This window comes from Zonotrichia albicollis, chromosome Z (genome assembly GCF_047830755.1).
Source record: "Zonotrichia albicollis isolate bZonAlb1 chromosome Z, bZonAlb1.hap1, whole genome shotgun sequence".
In the NCBI taxonomy this organism is placed as follows: Eukaryota; Metazoa; Chordata; class Aves; order Passeriformes; family Passerellidae; genus Zonotrichia; species Zonotrichia albicollis.
Window position 1 is genome coordinate 27701367 of NC_133860.1, and position 27866 is coordinate 27729232.

The 27866-nt window shown below is 34.0% G+C and overlaps 1 protein-coding gene across 5 annotated transcripts in view; it reads right to left on the reverse strand.

Moving 5' to 3' along the window:
• LOC102073150 (uncharacterized) overlaps positions 1 to 27866 on the reverse strand; it is a 110852-nt gene that overhangs the window by 53178 nt on the left and 29808 nt on the right. For 4 of the 5 annotated variants that reach the window (XR_012578031.1, XR_012578030.1, XM_074532544.1 and 1 more), the window contains one exon: positions 3393 to 3489. The gene's annotated coding sequence lies outside the window, so the exon portion shown is untranslated. Of the gene's footprint in view, positions 1 to 3392; positions 3490 to 4493; positions 4550 to 27866 lie in introns of all 5 variants that reach the window. The other variant, XM_074532547.1, reaches the window with a different exon arrangement.

Genomic DNA, 27866 nt, shown 5'->3' on the forward strand with positions numbered 1-27866 from the left:
ATCATAATGGTTTCAAGGGAAGCTTTCATTCTTACTCTGCTAAACTTTCAAAAACTCAAATGCACAATTCTTTTCTAGTGAAACTTTAAGACAGAACTCACAAACTGACAGTTTTCCAAGACTCTAATGCAAGAGGGGGTTGTCTTTTTATTTTTGCCATATATGCTCTCCACTGCCTTACACACTTTTTCTGTAAAATGGTGACAAAACAACTAAGATGTAGACCCTGGAAGAAGAGGAAGACTATCACTTTTTGTGCTGATCAGTTAATTAAAACTGAAGAGCATCTATGATACAAAGAGTAGGTAAAGAGATGTTTGGGTTTGCTGCTGACATTTATTTTGTCACTAGCTCTCATCCCAGTTACTGAAATATTGCCCTTTCTGAGTAGGGTAGCTCATTTTATGACACGATTTAATAAAACAAAAAAACAAAAGGCCTCCCCTCTCCCTCCTCCTCAAAAAAAAAAAAAAAAAAAAAAAAAAAAGCCAAAATCAAAAACAACCAAAAAACCTCAAAGCATAAAATCATCAAGTGATGGGTAGTAGTGGGGGTTATGGCAGGAGAGTGGAAGATGCTGTTGACGGAGCTTTGCTTTTCAGGAAAAAAAAGAAAAGAAAAAAAAGAAGTCACCTTATTTGGAGCATGTTCAACTCTCCAAACATATCAAATTGACCACTGGGCTCTGGCCTATCAAACATAAAGGTAGAGGAGATGCCAAAACAAAGGAGTTACATAAATAAAGCTGGCCTGGATGCTGCCAGCCTAAATTCTACCTAAATCCTTCTACCTGCCCTTATAATTGGCTGCCTCTATTTCTTATCTCTACAGAGAAAGTCAGAAGTATTCCCCTTCACCAGGAATGGACAGTTTCTAGATGAGGACACTGTCTTGCTCAACTTGCAAAGTTGATTTGCCTCATTGCCTTATTCATGATTGCCACATTCATGAATCTCACAAATTCAAGATTCATCAGGCCATACAGGCAAAAAGTAGAGCAGCTAATCCTACTGCTGTACAAGTTTTATGATTTCTAAAAAGTAAAAAACCCTGTTTCTATTATACAAAAATGATCTATTTTTTCAGAATATGAAATATGTACAGACACCACATCAACTACACGCACCTTACTGATCCAAGTCAGCTGAGCTGAACATAAAATTTGTCCCATCCAAATCCTTTTCCAGGGGGAAGGCACCTTGATGCTATTGGCTAGCTTGGTGAGTCTTTGCAGTATCCTTAAAAACTGGGATGTACCTACACTGGAATTTACACTGAAATCTCAAAGCTTTCCTGAAGAAATGGTTGCATAGAATAGCAAGGTAATTTGTTTTCCTGTGTTCAGCTTAAATCAGGTTCTTAAATTAATTATTAAGAATACCTTCAGTTAAGTTATTTTCTGCTTTCCAGGAGTCTTAATTGTTATGGAATACTGTTTTTCACCTTCTTCTAGATAAGCTACCTTTTCTGTTGTCTTTAGTCCCTTTTGACTGGGGAAGACCAGTGCCTGAGGTACGTATATCTAAAATAAGACTGAGGTGAGCAACAACAGCAAACTCAGTCTGAGATCTTATGGATGGCTTCACAGATAGGAGGTAGCACTAAAATCCTGAAGAGATTAAGCATTTTGTTGAACTTCATATTAATAAAATATTTCTTAAATTAGATATTACTTGTATTATAGAATAATGTATGTTTTAATGAAGACCTTCAACAGCATAAGCATTCCATTCTTCTAGAATTAGGGACCACTAGAAATTACAGAGGCATTTGCATATATACCAATCTGAATACATACACAATTTTGTGCATACTTTCTCTTAAAGAGAACAGTACATATAAATATATGTATTGTTACATATTTTAACTTGAGAACAGATAAGCAATTGAGAGAGTTATTAGGAAGTGCAGCAACTTTTGTCTTTAAGAAATGTTTAGATACCTATAAATCTTCCTAGTACATAAGATATTATCTTTGAATTAACTTCTGTAAACATGAGTTTTGACAACTGAGAGAAATTACTGACATTGACAGACTTGTGAAAAACATTTTTGTTCACACTTTTCTTAATATCAGTTTCATCCTTTGTCCTACATATTTTTGGAGTGAGGATTTTGATATTAAGAACCTAGATTTTCAACCCCCTGTTTACAGACTTCCCACTGAAATCAGGTCACACCTTTGGAGAAAATGGAATTTCTGAACATGAAGCATATTGTTTGCAATGGGTTTAGCATTTTAATTTGTTATCTGATAGCAACTTGAACACCCTGATTTTTTGGGGGGTGCAGGTTTTTCAGGTTGCATAATGCCAGTAATGTTGGCAAGTTACTCCTCCTCCCAGCAAAGGTGTCAGAAGCACAATGTACATATAGCATAATTAAATAATTGAACATAATTAAACAATAATTAAACATAATTAAATATAATTAAAATGGTACCAATTTTGTCTTGCTGAAATTATTAGGAAAGGCAGTATTTTATTTTACACTACAGAGATCTTAACAAACAGTGTTTATCTTTGCTCTTTTCAACACAAACTATTTTTTAAATCCTCACAAGAGAGAAACAATTAATGAAAGACATTTCATAATAATTGATATCTTTCTAAGGCCAGACTACTATCCATAATGAAAACGCCATACATAACTTATGTACGCTTGATGAAACAGAATGAGACAGATATACCTCCTGGTATAGACCAGGGCATATTTTCTGCTGCTTTCTAGCTAATACCATTTAAAGAAAACTGATTTCAAAAAAATCATTCCATAGCAAGAAAATTCATTTTCATGCATATCACTTGGCAAATTGTACTTGTCTTATTTATGTGTGTAATCCTAATGTGACTGATTTTTGACATCATTTTATGTCAGGTCCACCCCGACAGAATTGTAACCAAAACCTGTTCTGGTGAAGAGTTAAAGAAAGAAAAATTTGTGAATTTTCTAGCAGAAGGCTTAGTAGTGATATGCTACATAATTTTACTGCCCACGCTATCATTTTAAATTGTCTGGTTTTCTCATAGTGAAATTTCTGAGGTGTTAAAGGCTCTACAAACTAACCAAAAGTGACCCCACTCCTGTGCTTGCCATTATGCTGAGTATTGCTAGGTAAATAACTAGTTAGTTAACCTCCAAGAAGGTACTTCATTATGGCAGAAGTCTGGGCTGTCATTGTTAGTAAAAACCTGGATCTAGAAATTACCTAGAAAAGCTTTTGGCTTCACCAACCAAATATCCCTCAGAAGAGACTGATGTCCTCAGGTTTACCCATTCTGACTGTTTCCTTTGGCCCCAGGCATGGGGAATGTTTTCAGCAGTTGACATTGTCAATGCACAGACAGTTGAACATACATCACTTCAGATTTCTTGCCTTTCAACAGTATTACCTCAGTTTGGTAGAGATCTCATGCTGGTCGAATTCCAGGAATAATTTCAAAGACATCTCAGCCATTCTCCTCAGGAAGATGGGTCAGTAGCCACACTCTGAAACACAGAATTTTTAAGAACATTAGAAAAATGTTTGCTATGCTGCTTAGTCAGTTTTTAAAATTTAAATCGAACTTTAAATGACAAAAGCTCCCTTCTTTGATTCTATGTGCAATGCACGGATGCAGATGTGGTGCTCCTCTACCAAGACATGAATCACGAATTTTAGAGGTAGAATGATGCACAAATACTTACACAAAGATGTTTCTGGTATTTTGCTTTGACATTCTTATCTTAATAAATTCATTTGTATTAGAGCAAAAGGGCAAATAATATAGAACATGCAATCCCTAAGAAAATGAAAAGCACTTGAAAAGTCCTAGTTTTAATCCGAGTTATGATAATATCTTGTACTTTACCTATAAATAAACTCCACCTCTCTGTACAACTCTATTGATGTGAAAAGGGAATAAAACCATAATTTACAGTTTGCCAAGGTGACTGTGAGGATTTTTACTCAAAGTAGCTATTCTGTTTTAAGGCATTACATGATAGGTATTACTATTAGTGGAGGTTCATGCAGTAAATCTCTTTTAGAAAAATATTTGCTAGACAAAAATATCAGCCTAGACAATGACCAATACAGAAGATAATTTTGCAGCAGTGAGCAGTATCTGTTTAACTTAGGGGGGTATTTTTTGTACTTAGCTTGCTACCATTTTACCACCTGAAGTTCCAAACTATTTGAATCTAACCAAAAAGACCAGATTAAACTCTTTTACAAGGGCAAAAATACAAGCAACCTGGACTGAACCTGTCCCATTTTGTCTCAAATACAACTTGAGCATGGCTTTCATGTGTTGTTTCCATAGCCCAAGAATAGGTGATAAGTTGCAGACTGTTTCAGGCCAATATCTTGTCTCATTGCCTCCTCACCAGAAAGCATCACATATAGGTTGATGGCTGACTCTCACTTTCTGGCAGCCAGGAGAGAGCAGGTTGTGCCAAACAGTATTTAGATACTTAGGGATGATGGAGCTAAAGATCTACACAAGTCTTACCTGTCTTTAGCACTAGGCCAAATATATCAACAATCTTGCAAGCAGCCCTTGAGGAACTGGGGAAAAGACATGGAGGCTTTGATTAAGGAGTGTGGGAACACAACTTCCAGTAGCAAGTCCATCGGATGGCACCAAAACTCCAGATTTAGCCATGCACATAAAGCATCATTGCTTCAAGACATACTCCAAAGCAGATCAGATAAATAAAAGAAGAAAGGAGATTACTGAAATATTAGCTGCAATGCTGTGGCCAAGTGTTGAATATTGGAAAGCATACCACAGAGATGTAAGCATACAAGGAAATTTAATGTTATGAAGTATTATTTTTAGAGTGCACATTAATCTAAATGATATGAGAGAGCACATATTTTCCATCATTTTTTAGGTAAAATTATAAGAACATTAATATTACATATGAATATTGCCTTAACATAATAATTGTGTGCTTTCCATGTCTGGGTAAAAAATACACTTCTGATAGAAGGAGTGCTGAATAATTTTATGCCTGTGGTTAGCACAAGTTGTTATTCTGAAGCTGTAACAAAGTTCTGACAGTCAAAAGAGAAATGGAAAGACATAATTTATAATTTAAATGCAGTGCCATTCATAACCTCAAGATATTCAACGAAACTGTAAAAAACATCTTTTTTTAAATTTCAAAGATACATAAACATATTATAGGCAAGGACATTCACTGCTTATATCCTCCAGATACTGTCATTCTCTGAAGTGAATACATTTTGCATTTTAAAATACGTAATGACATGAAATACAACAGCACATTTTGCAGAAAACATTTCTCAGAAGTGCTTTGCTAATCATATTAGAAACATACTAGTTGCTGGGTTTTGTTTCTTTTCTTTAAAAAGTTAATCATATCCAAAGGCTGCATTATGTAGTTAGGTGCTGCTAATCATTCACCTTATCAATTTGACTATGTCAAATGAAAGGTTCTTATCATTTAGCAGTCTTTCAGGTTGTGTCAGGCTGCAATGCCAGATGTGTTTGCAGAACAGCCTTAAGAATAATGTATTGTACATCCCTGATGTAGCTGTTTCATGAGGTCACCTCCCTCATTTGTGTTCATTGGTATGACTAATGCATGTAGAGGTAGGCATGTGCATTCAGCCCTGAGCCAGCAAATATTAGCACAGTAGCAGGGAAGTAAATCTATGCAGAAGCCCCCTGTATTCAGTATGGGGATACAGAAACCTGCCACAGTTGGAAACAAGGTGTTTACAGGACAGGGACCTATGAAAGAAATTAAAACACAAAGCAGTTTAACTCTGCTTTCATAACAACCCATTAAACATACACACAAAAACCTGTTTACTTCATTTTCTAGTAATGTAATTTCAAATAGTATCAAAAGACTTTATGTTGGGAAAAAGAAGGACCATTCAACAGAATTATGTCTAACTCACTTTTTTAAAAAAAGAAATACAGGATAAATCACTAACATGGTATTCTCTTTGTTGTGTTTATCCTCAGATAATTTCTACAACTGTGTCATTCTACATAAAGCACTTTCCTTTTGTGAGGACTGCAGTCCTCACAAACATGCTCCAGTAGCATACTCCTGAAAATAAGTTACTATCTCATTGCAGTAACTGCTTCTTCAGCAAGAGTTGCAATAGGGTTACACTTGAGTAAGGGCTGTCTATAGTGAAGCAATTTTCTATGTGCATGAAGAACCTTCCAAGAAGAATTTAACAAGCAAGACCTCAGTGTTGCAGTATTGCATTTAATAATTATGCATATGAGCCATCTAAATACCCTATAGGGGACCCTTGAGTGCATAAACATTTGAAAAATTGAAAGTGACATTTTTTTGATGCACAAGAACAGAATTTTATTTTTGTCAATGTTATTGCTGTTGTAGGTTTCTTCCTTTTTTTCCTTTTTCACTCCAAGTCTTTAGTTCAGTGGATTAAGCCATACAGCCAAGACAACAGGGATAATTTTTTTTCATTCTCATTGCCAAAAATAAAAAGGTAGGGTGAAAGAGGTGGTGGGGGCAGAGGGAGAGAAAGAGAGAGAAGAAAATTTGGTCCATTCAGTAGATCAACAGATATATATGGTTAAGTGTAAAATCTACCCTTTTATAAGTTTAAATACGTAAGTATAATGTTTATATGTAGGCGTTCATATGTGTATATATATACACACACATACACACACACACACACACACACACACACATATATATATATGCACACACATTAATTCAGTATATGCTAGGCTCCAAAACACTACAATTTCTCTCTCATGAAGGAGAAACACAAAGACTTATTTCGCTTACTAACAGCATTTAAGGAATTGATAATTTTTATACCATGCATATGTGATTCTCCTGCTATATGAACTGAAGAAAGTTAAGTTTCTAGAGATTTTTCCCTGTACTATGAGAATCAATTTATTGAAAAGTTAAGCTCTTGTAACAACTTCAAACTTCTGAAAACCCAGTGGTCAAGCCAGGATTTCCCCACACATAGTCAGGTTTATAAACTAAGTGTTTCTAGAACTCCTTGACTAAATATGAGAACAATTTTTAGAACTTGATAAGGGTCACACAAAAAAGGCTTTCTTTCATTAACAATTTTAGCTGCAAGCGCCATCTTACAGAGCCTGGTGAGACAGAAATTATAAACAAGCTTGAGCAGCAACTATTCAAAATGCTAGATTGTAATTTTTAAGACTGATTTTTAAAAAAATCAATACATGTAATATTTTCCAGTCCAAAGGAAACAACTTTCCCATTTCAGTGGAGGCATCAAATGTGCCCTCTCGCTGCTTAGCAATGGTCATTCCATCACCAGAAGGTTGAAGAGAGAGTTACATGACTCATGTCTTGACCTCCTGGGCAAAGGCCCCGTAAGCAACCTCCAGTATGTCAGCACCCTGCTGTGGCTGCAGACTCTGAGCCTCCTTCAGAGCTTATTCTTGCTCTGACAGCAGCCCCAGGCCCTTGCTGAGCAGCCCTTCTCCTGCTCACATCCTAAAATGCAACAGCCCGGCTCCCAGCAAGCCCTGTTACCCAGGAGATCTGGCTATCACCACACATCTTCTATCACTCCAAGTCAGAACAGATCTCCTTGCACTCCATGGCTCGATGTATCCATGATTTGTTCTCCTTTTGTGCAGAAGCACCACTCACCCCTCTCACAAGCTTATTAATTATACCCTCCCTCCCTTACCCCCCCGCCCAGGATGTGACTTCAGGCACTCTCCTGAGCTCACCGTTTCCAGACAATGCTGACATCACTAACACTAACAGGTGTTAGGGATGCAGCAATTAGTCCATCACCACTATCATAGCGTGCTGTGGACAGCTTCTGTGTGAGGAAATGGCTTCCTGGCCTAAAAGCACTAGACTTCTACAAGCAAAAGAATGCCTTCCAGCAATTTAATTGTTATTGATGCTGACTCCTTTTAAATATTTTTGTTCTTCCTCCCAAATTCTGCATCAAAACATCCCTCTTTTTCATTCCATCTTTCCAAAATGTATTTTCAAGCTGACACTGCAAATACTCTTGCAAGCAATCCCCTCAATCACGTGTGCCATTTTCTGCAGCTTCACTTGCCAGCTTACTCTGAAAACACAAGAAGAAAAAACACCTGAAAAGAAACTCTTAGTAAGAGGATAAATTTTACTTTTTTTTTTGCTATAATCTCAATTGTAATATAAACAGCAAAATGACACTAGGCATAGATAATTGCTAAAATGAAAAGAACCCAAGCATTCATATATTAATACTTGAAAATCAGGTTTCTACAAGCTCTGTGTTTTTCCATTTATTTCATCAGGAGAAATAAGTGCTTATCATTTCTGGAAAAATGGGTCACATTGGACAAGAAATCTAAAGCAAGATTTTCCATGAAATTTGGCAGGGTGAAAAAACCCCAAGCCCAAGCTCTGCTATCTTTGTTTTCCCACAGAACATCATTACATCCCAGGCTTTAGAAGTATTACATCTCTTCTGTGTAGAATGAAAGATACCAAAATTCTCATTAATTGTGTGTCTACTACTGCATGGCAGCAGTAGCAAAATATTGCAAAGTTGCAAATAACAGTAAAATGAAAGACTCTTTGGGAAATGTTCATAATATACGCAGAAGGTCGTGTAAAAGCACAGATTGTACCAAGGAAATCAGAATAAAAAAATGTAAGGACTAGGCTGGGAAAAATGCTGTTTAGTGATACAACAATGTGTACTTATCTGCAGTCAAGCAGAGTACTCATATTTCACAAACTCAGTGAAGCTGGGCCATGTCAGTGACTATGATAAGAAATAGGTGATACTAGTGGTAGTTTTTATGCATCAGCAGCTGGCTGAATAAGTGGGCATTAAATTCAACATTCAGGTGAGTAGTCAGTTGCACAACTTTGACAGAAATTGTTCAGAGCAAATGTCTTTGTTCAGAACAATATCCAAATCCTAGCACTCAGCTGGTTAAAAACCTCCAAGCATAATAATGAATTGTATGAAAGTCGCCATCATGTATGAACACCCATAATATTCAGAGTTTTTCCTATTCATCTGGTACTTAATGAATTCTAAGCTTAAAATTAAAATTTTAATTTCATGGCAATATATTCTAAGTCAGATTTTCCCAGCAAAGGGTCCACTGAAATGTAGGCATGGATTTTGCAATTGTTCACAGGATCCCTCACGTGACAAATCAGGCCCTGTTCTGATCTGTTCTCTGGACTCAAAACAATACAAAACAAAACAAAACAACAACAACAAAAAAATCAATGTTTAGATAAAGTGAAAGACTGGCTCTTTCTGTGGTGCAATGCAATAGTCTGGAGCAGAGCAGTGTGAAACAATGAAATCATGTGTGAAGGGTTAGAATTCTGGAAAGACCAATTTCCACAAGAAAGCAGTGATTGGATATAGCCAAGCAGAAGGATCAGTAGGTGGGAAACACAATCAAGAATGCATATGAAGAAAATCTGAATATGTGATTGTTATCTGGCAGTTGGTAGATGTGTGGGAGCAAGTGTAAACACAGCTTTTTCTCTCTTTGTGTTATGATTCTCACTTTTCAAATAAATAGTGTCAATAAAAAAAGGGATAAAACTTCACCTCAATTAAGAGTTTGTAGAAATACAGTGAGGTAAATAAGAATGACAGCAAGAAAGTTACTCTGCTGCATACACAAGGATATAATTTCAAATAAATTACAGAGTTGTATATTTTTTTATATTTATTTCAAGGGTAAGGACACAGGAGAATTCTGTTGTAAAATAAAAACTGTAGAACAAAAAGGAGCTAAAAGACTCTTCTTAGTTTTTAAATTATTTCTTAATTTAATGAAGTCCAAGCTATATTTGATGTTGGAGTATGAAGGCTATAGAAAATTGCAGATTTTTTTCTCTATTGGAATTTCAGGATCCAACTACTACCACTGTTTTACTACTAAGAATCCATAATTTTTCTTTGACTTTCTTTGTTAGGCATTAAAATTTCTTGAAACGCTAAAATTTTTAAGCATTATATTTTAACTTAAGCATTTTTAACTTTCTTAAACTTTTTAAAATGCTTTTTTAAACTTTCTTAGACATTTTATTTCTCAAGCAAACGGCTTTTTTACCCCAAAATTTACTTTTGCTACAATTTCATCACAAGTGTGACAACAGAATCAAATGAGACCAGTGATGTAAATGTCACAGCAAAAATTAAATACCTCAGTTATTTAGCAAAAGCAACTTTACCTTGCGGTTGATTATTTCAATATTTATAACTTCCAAAATAAATATACTAACAAACGTTCAACAGTATCACACACAACTTGCTTTAATTTTGATGCCAAAGCCTGGAATTCTCCATGGCTCCTCCTAGGAGGAAGGTGGGTATTTCTTAATTCAGTTTGCTGAGGATGTGAACGAAGAAGCGAAAACAGATGAAGGCGGCAGCCAGGGCACCATGGGTAACACCACTAGTAAAAAAGGGAAGGCAGAAGAAGATCAAATATCTAGGTCAAATTAGGTAGAGCAGTGTTTTCAGGAATTCTGCATACAAAGGCAAAAAGGCCTGGAATTCAACCACGAGCTGATGAATGCAAAGCTTCACAAGGTGTGCCCAGCACCTTGCAGAATTATATTTGGAGACTAACTTTTCATCATTGTACATTAGTAGTGACTGCAGAATTAGGTTCCAAGTGTTTGAGAATGTGTCTGGAAAAATTATATCATCTGTTTGTCAGATTATTTTCATTAAATAGAAGTATCTGAATGAAATGAAGAAAAATCAAATGTAAGATGAACAAAGTGAATTCTCTTATACTGTTGAAAAATTTCCTGGGGCAGTAGTGGCCTCCTGTTCTTTTCAAGATAAAACATTTTAAGGAACAATCCCACAGTGGCATAGAAAAGTGACCTATTAGGTCTTCACCATGCTATATTTCTGTGGAACTAAACAGATTCAAAGCAATACAGCAGCATTAAGAAATCACAAATCCTAGTTTAGGGCAAAAACCTTATTCCATCAATGTTTGTGTGACCTGTGAAAATGCAGGCAGGTAAGCCTTTGCTACTATGACAGAAATGGAAGTACCATTTCTGTACCATTAGAAAAATGCTAATGTTGGTGCTTTTGCAAATATTGTGTTAATGCAGATGTCCTAGTGCAGAGCAAACTATACATCTGTTTTGAAGACTCCTACTTTCATCAAATAAGAAGCATGAAATTTCTTTAAATAATATAGGTAACATAACAAGAAAGTAAGGCAATACCACCTGTGATACAACACAAGTGTTGAATTAGAATATGAAGCATCCATGTGAAAGTACAGTCAAATGCCTGAGAATTATCCACTGCACTAACTTTATCTGAGCATAGTACTGTTTTACAGAGAATTGCTGTGAAGAACCCACAATGAAAACTTAGCTATTCATTACTGATTTTTTTATTTTGAGTACTTTCTGTATAATTTTGACAATTAGTTTATCACAGAATACTATGAAAAAATATTTTTAAAACATCATTATGCTAAAAAACCCCAATTAGAATAGTTATTCCTGTGATACAATATGAAGCAACAAAGAAATCTTGGTGTGAAGTCCAGCCAACTAAGTTAATATCATCCCTGGATCTGTAGGTTTACAACCAGAATCCTCAAACAGAAAAGTGAAAAGTGCAACAAGCAATACTGCTGTGCTGCATTTCATTACGGTCACTGTTCTGATCTATGAAAAGGAGGTTGCACTCTTCCTTCCACCTTCCAAAAGTAAAACCTACAGTACTGTAGGAGCAAAGAAGTGGTTACATAGAACAATTCTGTTCTTCAGTGTTAGGTTTTTATTTTGATAACACTCCACCTGAGAACATTGTAAGATATGCCAAGTAAAGCTCTTTTGGCCCCATGCATGCTCTTAACGTGACAAGGGTACGAGTAGAGAAGGGTTTTTAACAATATTGAGGGCTAAAGATTGGAAACAGTGCAAGAGCCTGATGGCAATTATGGCCAGAAACCCTCACAATGGCACATCACATGTACTATTCAACCTCCCCTGCACTTTCGTAATGTTGCTTACACATCTATTTCAAAAAATATCACAAAGTTTTCAGGGGTCTTCCTTGAAAGCTGCCTTCCCTTCTTTGTATGTATCTGAAAACAGTATCTGAAAATCTGTATTTAATGGGACAAGCTTAGGTCTTTTCCATAATCACTGCATTCCATTTTCAACTCTTTCCCTTAATTGGATCTTTGCAGATAACATTTCAACACACACCTGACTTGCTGTATTTGATTTTGCATGCATTATTGTTTTCCCCTCATTCATCATATGTTTATGTACCTCATAGTACCATAGGAGTTGGAGATACAGTCACTTAAAACAGAGGTCTAGATTACATTTGTTTCTAACTTAGAGATGTTCTTATTGCTATTATCTTCACTGAAGGTATTATTCATGATCCCAGTACATCTCTATAATAATAGTCTCTGTATTGCAAAATTAATTGTGAAATTATTACAGAAACATGCTGTTTCTGCATTCCTTTATTGTTAGAATCTGATATTTTTATTTCAGAATGTGTAACTAAGTCTATAAAATGCATTTTTAAGAAGAAATGCCTGATCCCTATGCATATAGCAAAAATAAAGGCCAAAACCTGAACAAGAGCAGTTGAAAGACAGTAAATTATATATTCTAGAGCAACATTATTTGTCTCTCTCCATCTCTTACCATGTGAGTTACAATGCTTCAGAATATCATCTCACCTTAGAGAAAAATTATATAGCAACCTAAAAGGTTCTTGACTGATACTGAGGCTGACTTGGCCTTTGTGGACAAACGCATTTCAGAAACTCTTCCTGAGCCTTTTGACACTAACCAAACACTGCTTCTCAACATTCTGAACAAAAAGGTATTGGGCATTTTGGTCAAGAAAGGGTAGCATGAATGTAGGTAATACAAGGTTAACAGATTTTTTTTCTTTTTAAATGTTAAGTACTTTTAATTTCACTTTTTTTTTCCTCTCTATTCTGTGAAAAAGGGAAAAGGTAGAAAATGAGATATTTAGCATCTCAGCAAACCATTGGTGTGACACAAAACCTGAGCAGGACCTTGGGACAGCTAGAAAAGGATTTAGTTCATCTAATGGCTGTGATTTCTGTTTATGGACACTTTGTATTTGACTGTGTGTTGTGTCAGTAGTCTGAGATCCTCAACAGACATTTTCATTAATTTTAAATTTTTTTATTTATCACATAATGCAGATACTTTCATTAATTTTAATTTTTTTTATTTAGCACATAATGCAGATAACCCAAATTTAAAACAAATATTACTTCTTAATCAATGGAAAACATATTGTAACAGGAAAAATGCTTCCTGGGTCTTAAAATGACAACAGTTTATTCTGAGACATGACTTCAAAATTTAAATTTAATTAAGAAAGAGTGATAAATTGCATCCTAAAAACAGTTCTGAGATTACAATGTCTTATTTATGAGTATATTTGTACATATACTCATACATAAACAGACTTGATTAAGAAAACTTAAGTATACATATCTTTTTGTGGAAACTGGACTGAGTAGAGCTGAAATTATTTAACCCACTTTAAAATCTCCCATTAAAACTACTATTCTGTGTTTCAGTATGCATATGCACAGATCAATGTGATTCCTGAGATATTTTATATTCTGCAGTATTGTAAATTCGCCTTGCCTTTTACTGCTTCTATGATGGCTAAGCATACGTAAGATACACTGTAATTTTGGTCCCGTGATTCTTGTCACAATGGAATCATTATTTAAAAGTCTTTAAAATTAAATCATTATTTAAAAGTCTTTAAATAATTATTCCAGCAATATCCATTTCCTACTCACATAAGAAAAGAGCAGTTTTTCTCTTATTTATGCCAATTTGTTTTTTAAGGTACTAAACCAATTTAGAAGAGTTGGCTGGAGTGACAGATAACCATATAACCACACAGCACAGAGTTCCTTCACTGACTTAGGAGAAAGATCATTCATCATATTTGAATGATAAGTGTAGGAAAGTCAAAGGGTGTAGGAAAAAAAGAGGAAGAAGAGGTCTCTGAGACTTGGGAAGAGGAAACAAAATGCATATTGGAAACCAAAAAGAAAAACTATATAAAAATCAGACAGAAAAGAAACTAGAATAATGAAAGAAAATGCATGCAAAAGACTTGCAGGAGTCTTCCTCTGTCTCAAAAGAGGATTGATAAAATTTTGCAGAAAAGGGCTACAAATGCAGATCTTACATCAGATTTTACAGAAGACAGGGCTTTATGCTTTTACAGTACTCTTACAGATATAAAGAAAGCTTAATTTTTAAATTCCAGTGGACTATTTGATCTAATAATTAGCCTTATCAATGAAAGAATACCTTGAAAGTACTTTAAGGAACCTTGTGTAAATCATATTTTCTGAGATTTAACAAACCATAGCACTAATCTTATAAAATTATTGACATATAAAATATCAAATTTAAGATATCTCCAGTTTCTAGATCTGAAAGATCATCTTGGTTTATGTTCTATATAAGAATACAATTCTTCTGAGGATTTTTTTGTTGGGCTTTTTTTCATACAAAACCTTTAATCACAATCCTAATGAATTTGTAATCACTTTTGTGCCACATGTAATTTCCCTTAATTCTATGGGAATTAGGTAGCCAGTAGAAAAAATAACTGGAATTGAAATCCTTGGTCAGATTGACTTGACTCTCCAGCTGGCCAGCATTTTCTAAACTGAAGAAAAACAATTTACAAATAGCAAAGGCCTATGATGAAGTCACCAGCCTAGAGGAAAAGTTTTGTTATTTGATTTAATGATTGTTTATCTGTATGCAGTTTACATCTCATATAACATAATTGTGGCTAATTGAGTTGTCATAAAATACCTAACACTCTGCTGGAGTGTCATCCTGGTTATTGCTTCCGGAAGTGACTTCTATACATCAGTTATGTAGCTTACCTTAAGGAACACCACATCCTCTCATCTGGTTCAAAATATTCCTTTCAGGTTTGGAGAATTATCCCATTTATTAAATGCAGTCTGCCTTGCTTTCTATGGCAGGATTTATTGTATAGTACTCATGATTTTACTTTTGCAACTATTCACAGGTTGCAAGATTACTTAAAGGAGCAGTTAAAACCCCAATATTAGAGAAATGAATATAACACTGCTTTAGAGTTTATGTGCTAGCAGGTTACTTTAAAACATTAATGGATAGGCAGAATTGACAGGTTTTACATGTAAGGGACTATACTAATGAAACCAGAAATATTATGTTGAAGTACTGAATTATAAGGAGTATGATTTACAGTTTATTCCAAAGCAAATATTATCTATGTGTAAAATTTTAATGTCAGAAAAAAATACAAAAGCTTCTCAAACTTTAAGTGGGAGTGATTATATGAAAAAAGTTTTATATGAAAAAGGTTTTTCCTTAAGTAAATAGTAAAAAATCAATGCAAAATGTATTTTCATATCAGACAATACTTAAATCTAGCTTAGTTACTGTTTAAGAAATTTCTTAAAGTGGCCATATGCATTTCAGCAAACACCAGTAATTTTAGTCCCTGGTGTACTGGTATTTAATAAGTATACTTTTTTTCCTCATTTTCTTTTGATCAAGATTATTAATTCCAAAACCTGAAATCCTAATAACTGTCCTTGAAAAACAGCTCTGAATCTCAGCTACATTTACATTGTCATTCTGTAACCCTGGTTCATTGCTAATTGGGTTCATTTCCACTTTTACCTACCAGAGCATTTTGTGGGTTCTTCCCTTATGTTTGCTACGTAAACCCACTATAAGCCTCACACCCCTGCCAGTAACACTCTCCCCTATGCAAGATTTTTGGTTAAATTTATAATACAGTGATATTTGGGTATTTTAAGCCTCCTTCTTATTTTTCCCTGGATTTCTTTATCTATCAAAATATTTTCCCTCCTGCTTTCAAATTTGTCACTTCTATACTTTCCAGAAGTGTTGGTGGGTTTTTTAGTGTTTTTTTTCTGTAAAATGTTACACTCAGTTAAAAAATTTGTCTCCTTTTATCACAGAAACAAAATTATTTCCAACTGAACCGAAACAAATTAGGCCTAGGAGAAAACAGAATAGTCCTAAGATACTGTATAATTTTTGTCATGGAAGCACTCATAGCTGTGTTTAGTTCTCTAATCCAATTTTGTTCAACGGCATATACTGTATATATACATTATTTGTTTTTACCTAAAGACATAGCTAAACTAAGTGGAAAAAAATCATGTCAAAACACTGATCTTATTGATGCATTAGTTAAAGTTTATTCAATATTTTGAATAGATCCCCTGGTAACTGTGCCAAGTATTTTTTTGGCCATTACTATAACTAAAAAAAAAAGTCTTTTGAATTCTTCTGGAGGAGGCACATGTCCTTAGGAAGTCAGTGTGATTCCCTCACTTTATTTTGAGGGAATCTGAAACATGCATCCTCTGTTTTCTAGGCTGTCATACATTATGCCATGAATGTCACAGCCTCTACACACTTGGGCCACATCTGCCAAAGGTAAAACCATTTTCAGCAAAGAATGCTATCAAATATACTGCAGAACTGAGTCTATGTAAAACCTCCATGAGAAGAAATGGACTGTCATTCCTAACCTGGGGAAAAAAGCTAATACTTTTATTCCTCTATCTATGCACACACAATCTCCTCAAATTCAAAGACAGATTATTTTAAAGTGTTTTCATTTACATATAAATTATAAACCACTAACTTACAGGAATATGTAAATAAAATAGGCATCTAATATTAGACATAAACTCCAAAATTTTTATCTTTAAGAGAAAACTTAGGTGCTCTAGCATGTAACCTTTAAAGCATAAAAATTCTTATGTGAATATATCCTATAAGGTTTTACTTATGCTATTGTAAATCTAAAGTAACTCCTCTGACCTTAATAGCTTTACTCAAGATGTACCCCTTGTACAGATGAGATTAGAATTTGGCCTTTTAACCTCAATTAAACTCCATGCACACATAATATCATACCATGAAAGTCAGGATAGCTGAAGCAGGTCATCTGCATGACACACTATCAGTAGGAAAATGTTTAGACAGTGATTTTTACAATGTTTAGGCCTAAAATTGGCTTAGTTAAGTCAGTGGCAGTATTACATATTCATCAGCAGTGTCCCTGGGCAGAATGCTGAATTTAGAGCAACTCTGGGTGTATAGTTCCCAGAGTCAGTTTACTTAAGAAAAAGTTACTTACAACATATGCTAAAGTAATGAATGAGATTAGGGGCAATGTTCTGTCTTTGAGGACTTTCTCTGGCTGAAGAATTAAAAAAATACTACTTTTTTACTTATGGCCTAAAGAAGACCCAACAGCCAAAATATCACCTTTAACTTCTATTTCTGAGTATCAACTTCTATTTGGTATCAACTCTTCTTTCATTTTCCAACTTTCATACAGCTACCTCTCTATCAGTATCCAATTTTTATGAGATATCAGGTTCTTTCTTCTGTAGGAATCTCACAGTGGTGCCCACCAGGCAACTGATTTTTTAGCCGAAACTACTATTAGCATCAGTGGGAAATTATAATTAAAAATCTATATCACAATCTGACCCAAAATGAGTGAAAAATTCCTTGTGAAAGTCAACAAATAAATGACATTTTAATTCAAAATTGGAGGCTTTGAATGAGCCACTAGAAGTTTACACTGAAGAGTATGCATTGTCTTTGGCTTTTGATTACTTTCCAGGTACATAGGGAAGAACAATCAGATTATAAGTGGATTGAGAAGCAGAAAAAAGAAATATCAATTATCTGTGTGGAGATTTTTGCCCTATTTTCTTCCACACAATTCATGTTTAGTAAAAACAAAAAGAAATGCAATTATCAAGTATTTCATTTTGATTGTTATTACTTTAGAGGTATAGTTTACATTCTTAAAATATCCCTACATACTTTTCATTTCAAACAACTGTCTCACCACTACACATTGACTATATAATATTCACTGGCATTTATTTTCATATTGTATGTTGCAGTATTTTTCTGTTAACTATTCAAAAATACCACCTTTTTTAAAACACTATTTTGATTTTTGTTTAAAATTAATAAATTATATATATATATATATATATATATATATATATATATATATATATATGCTGATTTTGGTACCTTGTAGCTTCATTTTTTTAGATTAATGTTTAAATTTTGAAATCTATTGATACTTGTGAAAGTTAGAAAAATTGTTACTGTTGCGTAACAATTAACCTTCTATTTTCCACATACTGAATTAAGCATGGAAGTAATATGAAAATACCTAAACCACTAGTTTGAAAGATTAATTTGGAAATTATCATTCAGCAGCAATAAATTTTTAAACCTTTTTATTTATTCCTGGACTGGAATATCTATAATTTTAAATTGCCTTTATGCCAAACATGGAAAAAAACTTCGCAAAATGTTGCAATTCAAGTGGAAAAATAATTCCCCTCCTTACTTTAGATGCATGCTCATGTAAGACACATGTAGTCTTACATGAGCATGTTTCTGACAATATTGTTCACTTTATTAAGTCAATAAGCATCAAGCAAGTAAGCAAGATTTATTTTGTGGTCATGGTGTTTGGTATTTGGGTTTGGTGAGGGGCAATTTTTGTTTGTTAGTTTGCTTGCTTTTGTTTTCTTAAAGATAGTTGTTTTCTTTTTTATAATTTAGGCTCGAGTTCAAAACAAGCTTTTTCAATGAATTAAAATGGCCACATTTGATAGCCACAACAATTTCAGACTTGCAATCAAAAAATGTAGGGACCCTGCTCATTGTACCAAAGTGCTGTGCAGGGAGAATCAAACATTGTCAACAGAGGGATGTAAAACTAATTCATTAAAACTAATGCAGAAACTTGTGTCTGCACTACTATCTGTATAAAATAATAGGCGGGAGTCTAGAAATCCTGACTTTAGCTCAATTTTTACTCACATGAATTACCAGAAAATATTGCCAAGCTTTATAGTGACTGCCATGATTAAAATCACTTTTTGAAGAAAGATGCAATCTTTTTTAGCTCTTCATTTGCATAGGCTGAGACTCTGCCAAATTTCTGAGCAGGGGAATCAATAGTTTTGCTTAAATTGCTCGTTGTCATAATAGAATCTTGCTCTTTATTACTCAGCTACATTTTATTTTTTAGTCACCTAGTCACCAGTCTTGACTTAATTCTATTTTCCAAACTAATAAAAGTGATGTTTGAAGTGGAAATATAAGTGAGGAACTGGAAAAAAAAGGAAATTGATGCTTAGTTTTCCAATTAACTTAGGCAAGAATACATCTACACAAAGAAATTAAATTTAAAGTCACATGCCATGTATTAACTCAACAAAGATATTTTTACTAGGATTTAGTATTTATTATATTATACCTAGCTTAAACTAGTCAAGTTAACTAGCATGCTCAATTATAATTTTAATTTTTGTAATTTTCAATTATTTCCGATTTCTTTCTTTCATTTAAGTCTATTTCTCATTATTTTCTTTTTGAGAAATATTTGTGTTTCTAGAACACAAATGCAACTGTAAAATGATCTACGTTCTAGAATTTTATAATAAAATAATTTCCTTATTATTTCTTATTTTGGCATTTTAAAATTGATTGTAATATCAGGTATTCCCATATGCAAATATTGCACCATGTTTCCTTAAAAGTCTTGCAGTGTTGTTATTTTTCTTTGTATAAAAGATTGTTAAGTGTACAGGCACTTTTAGCCATGCAACTACAACAACCTGTCTAGAACTTGATTAGACAGGAGAGAACTAATCTCACCTTTGATGCCATGAAAGAATAATAGAATGCAGAGAGATATGTTTTAATAAGAGTAAGACCAAACATTTTCATTTCTTTCCGTTTTTTCCCCTGAGTAATATCAAAACACTTTAGCAAACATGAAAATTTTCAATAGTAGTTTTTTTTCCCTTTCCAGATGCGGTCTCAAGCACTTCCATTCTTATGTTCTGATCTTCTGACCTCATTCAACAAAAACAAAGTGGTTTTCCCCAGCGAAAGGAAGAATTCTTCAGTAAAAGGCAGGATACAACCATGTACAGCACATATCCAGGGTATCTGATCTGATATCCTGCAGCTCAGCATTTCAGTTCTGTGCTCGACTGTTTTATCATCAATATTGCAAGTTTAGATATTCACACAGTACATTTCACAGTTAGGAGAAAGAAAAGCCACTTCATTGCTCACTAGTAAACTACAACAATATTTACAAAGAGCAAATCATTACTAACCTTGACATTTAATATATGTCCAGGACCATTTTTTTGACATGCTGGATTTGTGTATAATAATAATAATCACAAATGCAAAGTAGAATTCTTTGGTTATTTTAATATTGCATCTAGTAAACTAAAACTTAAGAGTATGTCCTTCTTACTGGAGAAAGGATATAGTTCAGTATACAAAAAAAGTTTTTATCTCTGTGCAGTATTTAGGATAAAGGCTTCAGCACCAAGACGAGATAAGGAATTTTAAACTTGACTCAGTTGTAAAATAATCCCCACTTTCTGTCTACATAAGGAATGCACCATCTAAGCTCTCCCAGACTGAAGGAAGATTTGACCACCCAGTAACAGAGCTGACTGATTGCCCAGTATTTAATTGTACTCATATGAATTTCTTCTAGGTGCTCCATCAGAAGACTCAGATTGTCAGATGGAAAGTGGAAGCCTAGGCCAGCTTCACTAATGACAATCAACTAGAGAGCTCTCACTAATCCATTTTCCCTAGATCTTCTCTAGTTTTGTGAAGACTGGTATTAAAGCTCAGAAAGGAACAGTCATGTTTTATCTGTGGTCTGTTCTGTCAGAAATTCCTGATATCCTACCTGACATTTCACTGATTGCTAGATTTGGGTCAGAAAAGAAATTTCCTTGAGGACACATTTACTCTGTCTTGAGATTTGATTTTATTGTTCTTTTTTGAGAAGGGAAATTATGGTCTTTCAGTTGCTGAGTGTCTACTACAAGATGCTGAACATTCTCAGCTTCCATTAAAATTAAAATCAGCATATCACGGAAGGCACTTTGCTTTTTGCAGGATTGTACCTTTGCTTGGTCCTGAGTAGAGAAGGGCAAGGCAGGAATTAACCTGGCCAAAGCATGAAAGATTTGAGAACTTCAGTTGATCTACCTAACCTATCTTCACTGAAAAGAGAGTTGTCACCTAAATGTGCAGCTAACATGAAAAAAAATGCAGTTACCAGTACTCAGAATGATAAAACATAAAACTAGACCAAGATCCAAACTGGTTCCCAAGCAGTGCTGAATATGCTCTTGAGCATATATGTTGTTTGAGGTCATGTCTGAACAGAAGACTAATTTTGGCAAAATAATATAGCAGATATTTACCAGTTATTAATTTTCATTCATAAACAATGCTGAATATTCCTTAATTATACATGTATAAATAAACTCCAAGTTACATAACTGCAGTAGCAACTCAGCTGTGCCCATTATTGACTCAAGATGATGGCAAATTATTAATTTCCCAGTGAAAATATGAACATTTAGGTATTCCGTGAAGAATTTCAAATTAAAAAGAAAAATATTTTGAAAGAACAATAATTCCCTCAAGCTTTCTTAATATATAGAAAATTACTTTTGAAAAGACATATAATTTTGGAGGAAGGTTATCTCTCAAGGTCTTCTGAAAGACAGTTACAGAGTTGAGAGATTACCCTGCTTAAAAAAATTATAAAAGCCTCCAAATAGTGAGCTTCACAATGAAATGTACCTTATATTATTATCAATAAACATTTATGAAGAATTTTATATATGAAGTGCCTTCTCTCCATCTATGTATACCTATACATTTTATACATTAATGTAAACATTTGAGACTACACATATAATCCCTGACATACACATATATACATGGTAAGCGTTTTGTAAGGATGTTGTATTACTTTCAATATCTTCACAAATAAAGATAGGAAAAGGTTTTTTTTTAATCCTGATTTATAATTTAAGATCAACAGATCAAACTTTGATATTGTAGAATCTTTATAATGCTATATTTTATGTCATTACTACTTGAAATTTACATTTTATGGAATATTTTAAAGGGCAATTAACATACAAAGAAAAGTTTAAAAATATGTTAGAATTCTTCCAGTATTCTTAACTGATTAAAGGAATTTTGATGTTATTTCCTTCAATAGATTTTTTGCCTTTGTGAGGAAGACTTGTTTGTTTTGTGAAATATTGACTAAAATGCAGCTTACCCATCTATAATCTGTCCCAAATTTTCTGTACAGAAAAGCTTAAAACTAAGCTATATACACATTTTATACCTAGCTAGAAGAGAAACCACATGTAGCATGTGGTTTCACATGTAGCAAAACAACAAATCATGTTTTTTCGTTAATTTACTCAAAGTAAACTTTTTCTTTACTTAGTAAGTTTCAGCCCATAGCATTTTGGAACAGCAGTTCCAAAACTCTACCCTTTGTTGTAATAATCCATTTCTATCCAAATCCATGATATATTAAATACAAATTTATCTGGAACTTTAACCTAGATTGTAAAAAATAAATTTCACAAATGCATTGTAGAATGAGTCTTCATGGCAAGATTATAATAAAACTTCTTATTGTAAATTACTGTGCAGATACATTCAATTGCTGTATAAAGTTTACTCTTAGCTTTGCAATGCCTTACGTTCTGACTTACTGAAGAGCCTCCCATTTTACCCACCACTGCACATTTTTTCCTCTTTAAGTACATACCCTTTATAGCCTTTCGTGCTATTTGGTAGAGTGAACCAACCAGAGAAACTGGATGTACATAGTATATGTGGGGCTATTTTTTGACAATCTTACTTCTACAATCCCCTACCATATTTGTTAGGTTGGCCTTAGAAAACAAACTTTCCAACCTTAGTCCTCATTTAAATACTGAAAAAATGTATGAAGAAATAATAATAATAATAGTAATACTACTACTACTACTACTACTACTACTACTACTACTACTACTACTACTACTACTACTAATAATAATAATAATAATAATAATAATAATAATAATAATAATAATAATAATAATAATTTTGTTGTTATTGTTGCATTGTTGTTTTGTTATTGTTGCATTGTTGTTTTGTTATTGTTACTCTTATTGGCAAAACAGGGCAGGCAAACCTGAGGGGAGAAAATAAATAATTTGATTCTCTTCTCATTTTTAAATCATGGCAAATACAAATTAATTCTATTAACTGTCACTGGGGACAGCTAAAGTCAATAGGTCAGACAATGTCCTGGTTTTTAAAGGGTGATTTCTAACACTGATGCCCTCACTACAAAAAGATCATCTTCTCACTTAGTTACCCTAAAGGACAGCAAAGCTCTCATCCCAAGACCAGCAGCTATGCTCTCTGTGTTTAATTCTGACAGTACAATCATCCTCTGCACTGGTATGGAGGAAAAGATAGCAAGCACAGAATATCTGAGGGGGAAAACAAGAAATTAAATGTGGAGAAACTGCAAGAGACAGATTGTGTGAAGGCCATGCCTACAATTTCACCAGCCCTTTGTGACATCTAATACACACCAAGATATAGTTGGCATCATGAAAAATCAAGGCAGTATTTGAGCAAAAAAGACTGTATGAGAAAAAGTGTAAGACAACCCACTGACTTTGTCATGCCTAGTTACTATTGGAAATTATAAGGAAAAAAAGTTTAAATGGATTCCCTTGCAATACAGAATATTCTCTGATACTGTGATTCTGTGATTTAGTGTTGATAGCTCTTTTTTCCCCACTTCTATTTCCTTTCTAAAAAACATATAATTTCTATTATTTTTTAATGCGGCCTCGGCCAGGTTTCAGGGTATCCCCAGTGGGCTGCCATAGGGTCCCAGATAGTGCAGTCCTGTTGAGCACAAACTGTCCAAGTTCCCAAGCAGCTCCCAGGCACAGGCTACCTTAGCAAGCTTAGATGATATCAGCTGTTTCATGATTATCAGCTCATTTTGTGATTTCAGCTCTTTAGCTTGCCAAGTGCCTCAGGCAGATGCAGGGAGTGAGAGGAGAAGCGCTGTGTGAGGTTCCACAGGGGTGTCTTTACTGAATCTTCTGTGAAGGTTCTCAGGGACAGCTATTCTGCCCAACCGGGCAAAAGTAGGGTTTTTTTTAATAGGATACAGGGGTTTTAGAAATTGTCCAATAGTAGGGATCAAAAGGAAATTGACCTATAGGCTTACAGAGAGATAAGCCCTTTCTAAAGTCAGACAAAGGAGCTTCTAAGGTCCAGTCATCATGACTAAGCATTTCCCATCTTAGGGTGCTGACCGCCAGGGAGGCCTTGCAGGCCCTGTGCCTGCCACAATTTTTGAAAGTTCTTTTTTTTCTCTCTAATTTGGCAAACAATGACCAAAGAAGTTCTACACTGGAATAAATTCTCTCTAGATAGTTCATTCTATATTGTTCATAAAATACAATCTATATTGCGTATAGTCTATGTACATGTGTGTATAAATATAGACAGATAGATATACATATATATATAACTATATATGATGCACAGCAGTGATGGTGCCAGTAAGACATAGAGAACAACTCAGAGACACCAAATCAGCTCTCATAGCATACTGTCAAAGGGCTTGAATTTGGTGGGCTGGATTATATTCTTCTTATTGAACAAGGCAGATGAACATTCCTGCTATGCTAAAACTGAAAGTTAAGGGTGAAACCAGGACAGATCTCTCTGAAAGTAACCTGGCCTGGTATTCTGTCAATGTCTACTCAAATATAATAAATATTTGACACTCAGTAATTTTAACGTTGTACAGACATTCATAAAGAGATCTTGATTTTGCAATACCACCAACATCATTCATTGACTTCAGTAGAAAGATGCAAGCATCTTTAAAAGACAGTGCAAACTGCCAAACCACAAAAATTTAAAGATAACTTTTTTGACCATTGTATTTGTGAACATGTTGCTACAGACCACAATATAATGATACATGATATGTTATATTTGTACTTCATGCACTCACAGAAAGGACTAATTCATACACTGTGTTACCAGAAACTGTGAAAAAAAAGACAAAGGCAGTAGATATCTATAGAGTGTTGAATAAATGGGAGTAATGTGCTAATATCTAATATAATTAGACCTTTGGGATCTTCAACACCTTTTAATTTCTGATTTTTAAAATTTATATATTTCAAGATAATATTTGTATTCTTATTACTCCAGTGATGGTATCTGGGCAGCAAACACTATCACAGTAAATCTCTATTATATGCGCTTCTCAAAATGAGCATGCAGACAAGCTATCCACATTTATCTTTAGAAAACATTTTATTTGAAGATTAGCCAGAGAGGTGAAAACATCACCTGGAATCAAATCTAAATCAAAACTATCTAATATAAAAATTTAGAGGTGAAAATAAGATCTAAGAGCTGATCTAGTCAATCCTCTCAAGAACGCAGGACTGTAACCTGCAATAAGATCTCTGGAGTATTCTTTACTCTGGATTTAAATGGATCAATCTATGGAGTCAACATTCTTTTCTTTCAATCTAACCCACCATCCATCTCCTCACTAGGAGTTTTTTAGATACTCAGACAACAATCTCCTGTGCTTACATTCTTAATTACCTTTCCTAGGTACATAGTTGATCACATCAGCATGGTCCTAATGTTACATGGTGTTTTGTGTTTTATTGGCCAACTTTTGGTTAACCTTAAAGAAAATTCTGGGTGTATACAAAAATTGACCAACACAATGCAAACTTCTGGCTGCTGAAGTTATTGCTTATCTGAACACCCACACATATTTCCCTTGATCATCAGTTAGCTTAGTCTCTTCTCATAATCTTTTCTTTTGAAGCAATGCCTCCATCCTGTTATTTTTATAGTTTTTTCATCATTTTTTTTATCATTTTTTTCTCTGCATCTTCTCCATTTGACTTATTATACATCTTTTTTAATGGTGAGTTGTATTCTACATAGTCTAATATTCCTATGCCAAAATTATGGGGTCCCAACAGGATGGTTTATAATACAATGCATATGAGGGATTGCTGCTATTTCTTTTTTTGTGTTTGTATTTTTTTAAATCACATTTTAACCTTGTAACTTGTTCTTTGCACCCTTTGGTCTCTTTCAATTACTCAGTATCTGTATCTATTGAATATTTATTTGTGTTTCAGATTTTTCCTTCCACTCACATAGTCTTTGCCATTTTTTACTTGTTAAATCTTACATCTAGGTTTCCAGAAAATACTGATAACCTGTTTTGATTATGATAATTCTTTCACTTTTCCTACAAGTTTTCATAGCATCTCAAAATATGGTAACCTGAGTTGTTTCTTTTGCATTCTCCAAATTATCAATTAATAAATACATTCAGATTTAAATTCAGTATTCTTAGACCTAGATAACAAACTTTCTTAAAATTACTAAAGTGTCTGTAATTATTTAAGTTATTTTTTTTTGAGAGGGGGAATATTATTAATATTTTTAATTATTAGACCATTAAAATTGCATGTTCTTCAGCTTATTTTTCGGTTAACTCATCATTTTGTACTTGAGAATTCAAATGTTCTGTGATCTTTAACACTATGTAACTGGTGGCAAGTTAGACACAGAACTGGAATTCACCTGAGGAAGCTAAGTTATAGGGATGAAACATTAAAAAATGAACAGTTTAAAACTGAAAATACAGAAGATTGTATCCATTAATGAGAAATACCAATTTTATGTACGATAGCATGAACCTAAGACTCTGTTTGAGCAGTTCCTAATTATAGGATATGCTGAATTTAAAAGACACCATAAGACAACAAAGACTGCCTGAAAAGCAGGGACCTTACAGGATTGGGCTCAATGACCGAGAGTCAGTACAGCATATTTTTTATTTGATAGGCCTTTATTTGATAGACTACATTCCTACAGAAACTTGAATATACACTCCCCATTAAACACTCATAAAAATATATACAAGCTTATTTTTTTATAATTGCAAGAGGATTGACATTTTTAATTTCCCTGAAAAATTAAACCTTTATGTTATATAAAGTATCTTATGTTTCTTGTGTGTACAGCCAGGGAATGTTTCTGTATGTTATATATTTCTAGGAAAAATGTGATGAAATGACTGACTTTCATTTCTATGAACTGGCTTATCTCTTCAATGATACTCTATCCATTTTGCAGGTGTTGAGAGACAACAGCAAAACAAGTGAATATTTCTAAGCAAAATGCTTCAAAATGATAAAACTTTCGAAGAAATATTTCAAAAAGGTACCACATTTATGCTCAAAATGGAGTCTTTCCCTGGGAGAATTTACATGTTTCAGCATTGTCTATCAGCAGCATTTAGAGCAGGAGTGGTACCTTTCAAATGCAGCATTTAGAAGTCACCACTTGTCATTACATGTAGCTGTATGTTTTAGAGGTTTGTAATAATAGCCTTTAATTAAACTGCAGACTGTTAGAGGTTTTCTGTCGCCCTTTGAAGTTCTTAATGATTAGTTGCATCCAGTCTTTTATGCCACACTTAAGGTTAAATTAAATAACTAAAATATACCTACAAGAGAAAGAAAGACTTTATAAATTTTAATTCAATTTCTAAATTTCAAGGTTTTTAAAAATAATAACAGATGTTTTGATTTTCTTTCATTGTCACACTAGAACGTGACATACACTTAAAAAATCCAGTACATTTTTATGTGAATAATCAGTGAGAATGACACATGTAAATGAGCTGTTTTCTATGCATGGCTGGCAAAAGTGCTAATTAAATGGTTGGTATTCAAGACTATGCTCCTTCATTGTTTAGTGACATACAAATCCAGTGATGTGTGCCAGCA